Below are 11,922 nucleotides of genomic sequence, written 5' to 3' on the forward strand. Positions count from 1 at the left end.
AAAATCCTTTCTGTAGACTTGACAGGTTATCCCAACTCTCTCATTTGTGCTCAGAGATTTTAACGTTTTCTCTTCTATTTTCTGGCCACAAGTCTTCTTGATAGAAAATTGCAACAAGAGAAAGGTCTGTTCCCTTTTGGAATGCTCTCCACACAGAAGCCTGGGAGAAAAGTTGTAGCATATGTTAGAGACCCCAGCTTCTAGGAGCTGGGCCAGAATAGGCAGCATGAAATAGGATAAGGTGATTCTCTTTGCTTTCAAGCTTTGGTTCCCTTCTTAAAGAACTCCATTCTTGTGGCCAGGAAAAGCAAATAGAGTTGGTTCTGAAGCAGATGCTGCTCAGACTTCCTGGTTGTCAGAGCAGAAGTGAGAAGGCAGAATTAAAGGAGACAAAATTAGAGTGAGAGTGTGTGTGTGTATGTTTACATGTGCACGCACACGTGCATGGGCACACAAGTATAAAGCATCAACATTTGCAAACCCCATATAATCTGCAAAACAAAGCACATCTTCAATGTCAAGTAAGAATGAAGAAAAGTGAGTATATCTCTGGAGCAGGAATCAACAAACTTTTTCTGTAAAGAGCCAGATAAAAAAATATTTTAGACTTAGTGGGTCACATGGTCTCTGTCCCAAATATTCAACTCTGCTATTGTAGTACAAAACAGCCTTGGACAACATATAAACAAATAAGCATGGCTATGTCCCAATAAAACTTCATTTATGGACACTGAAATTTGAATTTTATTTAACTTCCACATCATGAAATATTATTTTTCTTTTGATTTTTTTCCCACCATTTAAAAATGCAAAAGCCATTTTTAGCTTGTGGGTGGTACAAAAGCAGGCAGTGAACCAGATTTGGCCCATGGGGCTCTAGAGGAAGGGTAATGCTAGTATAGGGGTGGTATGAAAATGTGAAAGACATTTCTTTTGATTCTTCTGTGAAGTGGTGACCAGATGAGCACATTTCCTCATCCTCCTTATGAAAAAAAAAAAAAAAATTTACAAAACTTATATCGATTAAAATATCATCTCTTTGAAATTCACTTAATTCTGAAATTTCAGCAGGGCCATGCCGAAATTTATCAATGGGCATTTTTTGAAAGTTTAGTTGCATTGCCAGCTTTATATTTAAGGCATATAGACCTCAAATATTTTAGAGAAATCTGGTGATCAAAGGAAGAATATCTTATTTCAAGATAGTACTTATTTGAAAGAACCTGCCTCTCAGATGGGATTGTCCCAAAAATCCATACCAATACACTATCAGGTTAATTTTCTGCTTTATAATACAATAAAACAGTCACATAATACTGAAAACATTAACAGTATTGTCAAATTTTGAACAATACTGAAAATTTTAACAGTATTGTTAAAATTTTATTTGACTCGTGAGTCAAATAAAATCATGATAAATGTGTCATAGTGTCCTGCATACGTGTGGGGAAAGAATCTGTGTTTCTAACTGAATTCAAAGAAGAAATAACTCATTATGAAAGCAAACCATTTCTGATGAGGGGAACATGAATATAAGTGCAAATCTACAAATCTTTATTGTTAAGGTACTCTCCCCCCCACTTCCTGTCCTTTAATCATGCCCATAACTATGGGCGCTCAGATTCAGTTGGGGTATAATTTGAAAAGAATGTTTGACTATGACCATAAACATTCCATTTAGTCATCACCATGAATCCCAGATGCTGGCAACAACGTAGACATTTTTTTGTGGGCGTGAGAATAATCCAGATCCCTGCTATTCAAGTGTCGTCTGTAGATCAGGAGTATCAGCATCACCTAGAAGCTTGTTGGAAATGCAGAGTCTCAGGCTCCACCCCAACCTCACTGAATCAAAATCTGGATTTTAACAAAACCTTCAAATGGTTTGTATGAACACGAATGGTAAAGAGGCACTCAGCTTTAGGAATGGTTTTCGACCTTGGCTGTAAGTTAGAATTCCCTGTGGAACTTCTAGAAATCCCAGTGCTCAATCTCCATAGCAGACCAGTCAAATCAGAATATCTGGAGGTGAGTTATGGGGGACGCGCCGGTGCCCGGCACGGCGGCCGCTTGGCCCTCCGGGCTGGTTGCTTCTGAGACTGCTGCCGCTGGGCTCCTGGGTGTTCTGTGGTTTGCGTCAGTAACCACGGGACCTTGGGGAGCTGCCGCGGCCGCGGCGAGGAGACACTTACGTGCGAGGACCTCAAAGTGGGACAATATATTTGTAAGGATCCAAAAATAAATGATGCTACACAAGAACCAGTTAACTGTACAAACTGCACAGCTCATGTTCCATGTTTTCCAGCACCTAACATGACTTGTAAGGATTTTAGTGGCAATGAAACACATTTTACTGGAAACGAAATTGGTTTTCTCAAGCCCATATCTTGCCGAAATGTAAATGGCTATTCATAGAAGGTGGCGGTTGCACTGTCTCTTTTTTGTTGGATGGTTGGGAGCAGATAGATTTTACCTTGGATACCCTGCCTTGGGTTTGTTAAAGTTTTGCACTGTAGGACTTTGTGGAATTGGGAGCCTAATTGATTTCATTCTTATTTCAATTCAGATTGTTGGACCTTCAGATAGAAGTAGTTACATTATAGATTATTATGGAACCAGACTTACAAGACTGAGCATTACCAATGAGAAATTTAGAAAAACTCAGTTATATCCATGAATATTGTTTAAAAGAAACAGATTTGGGCCTCCTTGATTTTAATAGAGAACTCTCAGTATGTAGATTTTCCAGATTTTCCTTTTTCCTTCTTCACATACCACTTTATGGATTCTATTTAATTTTTTGTTGTTGCTGATGTTTTTGTTTTCTTGTTTTAGTTAAAAACATATTATTCTGAGACGTATTTAATAGAACTTTTTTGAGATTTATATGATAATAGAGTCTTTCTTCGGCTACTGTCTCTATGAGATAGATAGCTTATTACTCTGATATTAATGTCTTTTCCAAAGGGAAGTTGCCACTTGTCCTTTTCGCTTCTGAAAAATAAAAGTATGACTTATTCAAAAAAAAAAAATCTGGAGGTGGGATCTACACATCAGTATATTTTAAAGCTCCCTGGATTATTCCAAAGTGCAGGGAAGTCTGAGAACCACTGGGCTAGGTGGTGGACCGAACGTATTATTGCTCTGAGGGTAAGAAGAGAACACTCTCATTATCAAGTGGAAACAAGGTCCCCAGAACTAGAGGCTTTATTAGAAGTGTTAAAAAGGTCAGCATGTTATGTATTAAAAGAGTAGCTTTCAAGAACAATTTCATTATTTGAGGGATGAAATGGCAGCATACCCCAAGACAGGCAACAGAGTCGCCTATTCAGTTTAGCCTTTTAGTCTTATTTTTAGTCTTTGCCCCACAATTTTAACTGATTCTGTACTGTTACCAAGACACCATCTGATCTTAACAAAGCTTTATAAAAAGGCTCTCATGGGATAGTGGTTTGTGAATCATCTTTTCCTGTTGAGGATGAGGGTAAATTAGTGGTATGTGAGTTTTGGTAGAGTTAGCAAAGTTTTCCACTGTTTAATTAGATTAACTGATCATGGAGGTGTCCTATCTGTAACTTAGAACTGGAACCTGAGGAAAAGGGTGCCAGTCAAAAATCCTCTTCTGTCCTTGGATCAGTGAGGAACCCATCAGATTAATTCTCTGGGCACAAGTGTAAGGGCTGGTATATGTAAGAGGAAAAGGCATTATACAGTAGCTAATGTGATACCACACTGTCAAGGTCCCAGAAGACATCAGTTCAGTTTACTGATTTGGTGCCTCCTCTCCATTACTAATATCAGTCATTATGCCTTTAAATAATAATTGTTAAATTATGCCTCTAAAGAAATGGAGCCCTCACAATGAGATAAAATGTTCAGGTTACTAAGCAGTTAACTAAAACGAACAAAATTAAAGATTAAGTTCAAGTAAAACTCTATTGGGTGCTGGCACTTATTAATTCTCCCTAACTAGGGAGAATTCTGTCTAGAATCAGACCGATTTTGAGTTGGGTACTCTTCTTCCTACCTGTTGCTAATTATGTATCATCTTTGGACCTTCCTACATCTCGCCCCACCCCATCCCCCATCTCATCCTGGTGTTTTAGGTTCCTGGTGCTAGAGTTTATCTCCTAATTGTAGAGTTCTAAGTTTTAGCTTGCCATTGCTCCACACAACCCATCTACTCTATTTCTATTGTTCTAGCTATTTCTAAGCTTGATTGCTTATTTCACAGACCTGTGGAACACTGGAAGTGCAATTATCCTCCAGCGTAATTGCCTTCTGTAAAAACTGCCTCCCACAAAACTCCTGCAAAAACTGTGTCCTGTTTGTTACTGCCTGTGAATGTATGGATGCCTTTTCAGCTACATAGAGAGGTCTTTTCTAGATCTCCCTGGCGTTAGAAAAGATCAAGTTATCTCTACAGCTGGAACACCCCTTTTAATTAGGAGCTTTTTATGATGGTTATTTCAGGTGTCCCATTAATCTGACATCACTCCTGGGTATAGCAGTTGATGTTAAAATTGGTCTGTTTGGTATCACTTGGGAGTTTTGACTGTTTAAATATTTCATGTTCACTTATAAAAAGTTACACACATTAAATAGCTCCTACATTCTTTAGTATCACTTGAATACAGATACTACAATACACAAACACCCTCTTCAGCATTCAGTTATGCAATAATTTTTAACTGATTTAACAATTTATTTTAATATTTATTTTTAAGGTGCTATTGATTTATCCCAACTATAAAGTCATAATTATGAATGATATGTGAATGACTTTATTTTTTTTAACATCTTTATTGGAGTATAATTGCTTTACAATGGTGTTAGTTTCTGCTTTATAACAAAGTGATTCAGCTATATGTATACATATATCCCCATATCCCCTCCCTCTTGCGTCTCCCTCCCACCCTCCCTATCCCACCCCTCTAGGGGGACACAAAGCACCGAGCTGATCTCCCTGTGCTATGCAGCTGCTTCCCACTAGCTATCTATTTTACATTGGGTAGTGTATATATGTCAATGCTACTCTCTCACTTCATCCCAGCTTACCCTTCCCCCTCCCTGTGTCCTCAAGTCCATTCTCTATGTCTGCATCTTTATTCCTGTCCTGCCCCTAGGTTCCTCAGAACCACTGTTTTTTTTTTTAGATTCCATATATATGTGTTAGCATACGGTATTGTTTTTCTCTTTCTGACTTACTTGACTCTGTATGACAGTCTCTAGGTCCATCCACCTTGCTGCAGATAACTCAATTTCGTTTCCTTTTATGTCTGTGTAATATTCCATTGTATGTGTGTGCTACATCTTCTTAATCCATTCATCTGTCAATGGACACATGTTGCTTCCATGTCCTGGCTACTGTAAATAGTGCTGCAATGAACATTGTGGTACAAGACTCTTTTTGACTTATGGTTTTTCTCAGTGTATATGCCCAGTAGTAGGACTGCTGGGTCGTATGGTAGTTTTATTTTTAGTTTTTTAAGGAACCTCCATACTGTTCTCCATAGTGGCTGTATCCATTTACATTCCCATCAACAGTACAAGAAGGTTCCCTTTTCTCCACACCCTCTCCAGCATTTAGTGTTTGTAGATTTTCTGATGATGCCCATTCTGACTGGTGTGAGGTGATATCTCACTGTAGTTTTGATTTGCATTTCTCTAATGACTAGTGATGTTGAGCATCCTTTCAGGTGTTTGTTGGCAATCTGTATGTCTTCTTTGGAGAAATGTCTATTTAGGTCTTCTGCCCATTTTTGGATTGGGTTGTTTGTTTTTTTGATATTGAGCTGCATGAGCTGCTTGTGTATTTTGGAGATTAATCCTTTGTCAGTTGCTTCGTTTGCAAATATTTTCTCCCAATCTGAGGGTTGTATTTTCATCTTGTTTATAGTTTCCTTTGCAAAAGCTTTTAAGTTTCATTAGGTCCCATTTGTTTATTTTTGTTTTTATTTCCATTTCTCTAGGAGGTGGGTCAAAAAGGATCTTGCTGTGATTTATGTCATAGAGTGTTCTGCCTATGTTTTCCTCTAAGAGTTTTCTAGTGTCTGGCCTTATTTAGGTCTTTAATCCATTTTGAGTTTATTTTTGTGTATGGTGTTAGGGAGTGTTCTAATTTCATTCTTTTACATGTAGCTGTCCAGTTTTCCCAGCACCATTTATTGAAGAGGCTGTCTTTTCTGCATTGTATATTCTTGCCTCCTTTATCAAAGGTAAGGTGACCATATGTGTGTGGGTGTATCTCTGGGCTTTTTATCGTGTTCCATTGATGATTTTGGATCATCTTTACTATCATTACTCTGAATTCTTTTTCAGGTAGACTGCTTATTTCCTCTTCATTTGTTCGGTCTGGTGGGTTTTTACCTTGCTCCTTCATCTGCTGTGTATTTCTCTGTCTTCTCATTTTGCTTAACTTACTGTGTTTGGGGTCTCCTTTTCGCAGGCTGCAGGTTTGTATTTCCCATTGTTTTTGTTGTCTGCCCCCAGTGGCTAAGGTTGGTTCAGTGGGTTGTGTAGGCTTCCTGGTGGAGGGGACTGGTGCCTGTGTTCTGGTGGATGAGGCTGGATCTTGTCTTTCTGGTTGGCAGGACCATGTCTGGTGGTGTGTTTTGGGGTGTCTGTGAACTTATTATGATTTTAGGCAGCTTCTTTGCTAATGGGTGGGATTTTGTTCCGGTCTTGCTAGTTGTTTGGCATAGGGTGTCTAGCACTGTAGCTTGCTGGTTGTTGAGTGGAGCTGGGTCTTAGCATTGAGATGGATATCTCTGTGAGAGCTTTTGCCATTTGATATTACATGGGGCTGGAAGGTCTCTCGTGGACCAATGTCCTGAACTTGGCTCTCCCACCTCAGAAGCTCAGGCCTGACACCCGGCCTAAGCACAAAGACCCTGTCAGCCACTTGGCTCAGAAGAAAAGGGAGAAAAAAAAAGAAGGAGAGAAAGAAAAAATAAATAAATAAAATAAAGCTATTAAAGTATAAATTTTTTTAAAATTATTAAAAATAAAAAAATAATAATAATAAAGAAAGAAAGAGAACAACCAAACCAAAAAATAAATCCACCATTGATAATAGGCACTAAAAACTACACACACACACAAAAAAAAACCAGACAGACAGAATCCTAGGACAAATGGTAAGCAAATCTATACAGAAAAATCACACAAAGAAGCAGACACATACATACTTACAAAAAGAGAAAAAGGAAAATATATATATATTAAAAAAAAAAAGGAAGAGAGCAACCAAATCAATAAACAAGTCTACCAATGGCAATAAGCTCTAAATACTAAACTAAGATAAAGATAAAACCAGAAACAAATTTGATGCAGAAAGCAAACCCCAAGTCTACAGTTGCTCCCAAAGTCCACTGCCTCAGTTTTGGGATGATTCGTTGTGTATTCAGGTATTCCAGTGATGCAAGGTACATCAAGTTGGTTGTGGAGATTTAATCCGCTGCTCGTGAGGCTGCTGGGAGCGATTTCCCTTTCTCTTCTTTGTTCGCACAGCTCCCGGGGTTCAGCTTTGGATTTGGCCCTGCCTCTGTGTGTAGGTCGCCTGAGGGCATCTGTTCTTCGCTCAAACAGGACGGGGTTAAAGGAGCAGCTGCTTCGGGGGCTCTGGCTCACTCAGGCCGGGGGGAGGGAGGGGTACAGAAAGTAGGGCGAGCCTGCAGCAGCAGAGGCCGGCGTGACGTTGCACCAGCCTGAGGCGCGCTGTGCGTTCTCCCGGGGAAGTTGTCCCTGGATCACGGGACCCTGGCAGTGGCGGGCTGCACAGGCTCCCGGGAGGGGAGGTGTGGAGAGTGACCTGCGCTCGCACACAGGCTTCTTGGTGGCTGCAGCAGCAGCCTTAGCGTCTCATGCCCGTCTCTGGGGTCCGCGCTGATAGCAGCAGCTCGCACCCGTCTCTGGAGCTCGTTTAGGTGGTGCTCTGAATCCCTTCTCTTCACGCACCCTGAAACAATGGTCTCTTGCCTCTTAGGCAGGTCCAGACTTTTTCCCGGACTCCCTCCCGGCTAGCTGTGGTGCACTAGCCCCCTTCAGGCTGTGTTCGCGCAGCCAACCCCAGTCCTCTCCCTGGGATCCGATCTCTGAAGCCCAAGCCTCAGCTCCCCGCCCCCACCTGCCCCAGTGAGCAGACAAGCCTCTCGGGCTGGTGAGTGCTGGCTGGCACTGATACTCTGTGTGGGAATCTCTCCACTTTGCCCTCCGCACCCCTGTGGCTGCGCTCTCCTCCGTGGCTCCGAAGCTTCCCCCCACCGCCCCCTGCAGTTTCCGCCCACGAAGGGGCTTCCTAGTGTGTGGAAACCTTTCCTCCTTCACAGCTCCCTCCCACTGGTGCAGGTCCTGTCCCTATTCTTTTGTCTGTTTTTTCTTTTTTCTTTTGCCCTACCCAGGTACTTGGGGAGTTTCTTGCCTTTTGGGAGGTCTGAGGTCTTCTGCCAGCGTTCAGTAGGTGTTCTGTAGGAGTTGTTCCACATGTAGATGTATTTTTGATGTATTTGTTGGAAGGAAGGTGATCTCCACGTCTTACTCCTCTGCCATCTTGAAAGTCCCCTGTTATGCAATAATTGATAACTTCATAAATATGAACAAAAGGGCCTACTGTGTGTGAGATAGTATCCTAGATTCTGTGAGGAATTAAAAGATTCAGCAAAAGTGTTGCCTGCTCTCTTTGGAGCCCATGGGTAAGAAAAGCACGCAAATAATCATTTCCCAAATCAAATACAGTTGGTGACTAAAACAAGTAAACAAGCAGTAAGTGCTATGGAAGTTCCAAGAAAAGGAAGGGCAAGAGCACATGGGGACAAAATTTCGTCTAAGGCTTCGTGAAAGAGATGGCATTGGAGGTGGATCTTGAAGATGGGTAGTTTTCAGCAGGGAGTTCTCAGGGTGAATGGAAATGAAGTTAACAAAGGTGCTCTCTATAAATACATGAACATTTATGCATGAACACTTATCACCTGGAATGGGCTATCACTTCCTTCATCCAAAACCCCTGTGTGATCTAGTAGCTAAGTGCTATATGCTTGGTAATAATATAAGGCAACAAATGTTTTTGTCTCCTCTGACTGAGATAGAAAGTGAAAGTGAAAGGAATCATCAAAGGCTCACATGCCTGTCTCACAGAAAACCAACCAGAGCAATTGAATTAAAGCCTAGTTGTTGATTTGAAATCTATTTAAGCATGCTCCCAGATTTTTTAGCATCTTTTTCTAACTCTTTGCTAAAAACTTCTGGTAACTTCTCACTCTGTGCATACATTCTTTTCCTGAGTTCTTGGATTATCTTTATGATCATTACTTTGAACTCTTTCTCAGGTAGATTGGCTATCTCCACTTCATTTAGTTGTTTTTCTGGGGTTTTATCTTGTTCCTTTGTCTGTAACATGCCTTTGCCGTCTCATTTTGTTTAAATTTCTATTTGTATTTTTATGTATGTAATAGCTTAGTTAGACGTTTCTCGACCTTTTAGAAGTGGCCCTCTGTAGGGGATGTCCTATGTGTCCCGGCAGTACACTCCCCTCTCACCACCCAAGGCCCAGGGACCAGCTGGTCCCAGGGTAGGTTCTGACCTGTGTCAGTTCTGCAGGCTGCAGGAGCATAGTTTCATTCGTTCTGGTATTTGCCCCCTGGTGGGTGAGGCTGGTCTGGAGGTCTGTGTAAGCTTCCTGGTGGGAGGCGCTGACGCCTGCTCATTGGTGGGTGGAGCCGGGTCTTGGCCCTCTGATGGGCAGGGCCAAGTCAAGGGGCGTATCTAAAGATGGCTGTGGACTGAGGAAGTCTTTAGGCTGCCTGTCTGCTGATGCGTGGGGCTGTGTTCGTGTTCCGTTGGCTTTTTGGCCTGAGGCGTCCCAGTTACAGGCTGTTGAGTGGGGCAGGTCTCGGTGCCAGAGACTCAAAATATGTGTCTCTGCCTCCAGCCAGAATTGATGCAGGTCCCTGCTTCCGCCACCAGCTTTTATGACCCCAGAGAGAGCCACAGTTGCCCCCGCTCCCTCGCCTCTCCAGGAGACCCTACAACACCAGCAGGTAGGTCTGGCCCAGGCTCCTATGGAGTCACTGCTTTTGCCCTGGGACCCGGTGCACATGGACCTTGTGTGTGGCCTCCTCTTTGTTTCCCCCAGTCCTGTGCAGCTCCTGCAATCAAGCCCTGCTGGCCTTCAAAGCTAAACGCTCTGGGGGCTCCTCCTCCCAGTGCTGAACCCTGGGCTGGGGAGCCTGCTATGGGGCTCGGAGGTCTCTCTCACTCCTGTGGGAGAACTTCTGCGATATAATTGTTCTCCAGTTTGTGGGTTGCCCACCTGGGCGGTATGGGATTTGACTGTGTCATGACCTCCTACCATCTCGTGATTTCTTCTTTATGCCATTGGATGTAGAATACCTTTTTCAGTAGATTCCCGTCTTTTTTACCCGTGGTTGTTCAGCAGGTAGTTGTGATTTGGGTGTGCTTGTAGGAGGAGATGAGCTCAGGTCCTCCTAATCTGCAATCTGGTCTCCAGTTGATTTGCAGAGAAGTCAGTTCTTTATAAATCCATGAGCAGCAAGGTCTCCCTGGGATGGATACGCCAAGGGGACTTTCACTCCCGAAATCCCCAGCATCTTTTCATTGTTTGAATTTCAAAGAATTTACTTTTCCCACATGAAGAAATCAGGGACAAATCAAAAGGAGTTTTGGTCATCGTTGATAAATATTCTAATTAAATCCTTCATTGACTGATGACTGCCAAGAGTCAGCAGCAGGTGGTAACGGTTCCTTTGTAATCATTATAATTGTTTGAAATAATTCAGTGTTCTGTTCCAGGGCTGTTTTTGAAGAGGCCTAAGAGAGACAGTGCAGATGGGCCTGATTTAAACAGTATCCTTGTTAAAAGTGCATATTATATTCGCCGGTTAAGTTATTGGCAAATTTAAATATATTATCAGTAGATCAAACTAATCATTTATTGAAAAATAATAATAGCCACAGCTGTTCTCCCTTTAATTTTTAAGAGAGAAAATATCATGTTCACTTAGTTATGCATATCCAACATATTTTCTTTCTTTTGCACTCAGCATGTCTGATGTCACAGTGTTTCTTTTACATTATGAATAGACATCTCCGTGAGCTTTTTTTCTTTTAAATTTATGGAACATATGCAGTATCCACTTCACCCAAAGCTATAGAATAACGACGCTATTATTGTAGCCATCTGTCTCTTCACATCAGTGTCTTCTATGGTTTTATGGTCCAGTCTTAGGGCTCTGTAAGAAACAATATTGGTTAACATTAATAACTGCCTTCATCTGACAATTTACATCTCTGTTTGGAGACAGCTCCTGAAAGCATCTTTCCCAGTTAAGGGTGCAGGGCTTTGGAGGGAGGGAGGGAGGGACGACTGTCTTGAGGGAGATGGAGGCAGAGCCGCCTATTTTGCTCCACTTGACTGACGCCCAAAGGAAAGGGTGAGTCAGTCTCCCACTTCCTATTATCACTCTGCATTTGCAGTTTCCCACCTTGACAGGCAGTAACAGTTCCAGCCAATGCTAATTTGGGTAACATCTAAAAGGCTTGCCTGACAAGGCAGATTCAAATTATGAAGCAAACCCCTCACATACTGAGACCTTGTTAGCTAGATTAGTGGCGGATTGGCTCCTTGTGACAGCTTGTTTGCTAGAGGTGAGCTATCTGCATTTTCAATGCAGGCAGGTTATATCATCATTTAAAGAAAAAAAATAAAGATGTCGTTTTTCTTGTTTGTCACAGAGTTCATGTAATATTCCCTCTCGATTTTCTCATTGTTGACTTCAGAAAGAAATATCAGCAAGTGTGTACCTTTGAGTGCGACAGCTGATTTTGTTATGGATGAACAGAGTATTGTGACAAAACAGTGGCACAGCTGTCATAACAGCTGTCACACATTAATCATGACAGTGA

At 41.8% G+C, this 11,922-nt stretch overlaps 1 pseudogene; it reads left to right on the forward strand.

Moving 5' to 3' along the window:
• Nucleotides 1-2,035: 2,035 nt before the first annotated feature.
• LOC132367875 (TM2 domain-containing protein 1-like) lies at nt 2,036-2,702 on the forward strand (annotated as a pseudogene).
• The last annotated feature ends 9,220 nt before the right edge of the window (nt 2,703-11,922 follow it).

Source organism: Balaenoptera ricei, chromosome 6, assembly GCF_028023285.1.
Source record: "Balaenoptera ricei isolate mBalRic1 chromosome 6, mBalRic1.hap2, whole genome shotgun sequence".
Taxonomy (NCBI): domain Eukaryota; kingdom Metazoa; phylum Chordata; class Mammalia; order Artiodactyla; family Balaenopteridae; genus Balaenoptera; species Balaenoptera ricei.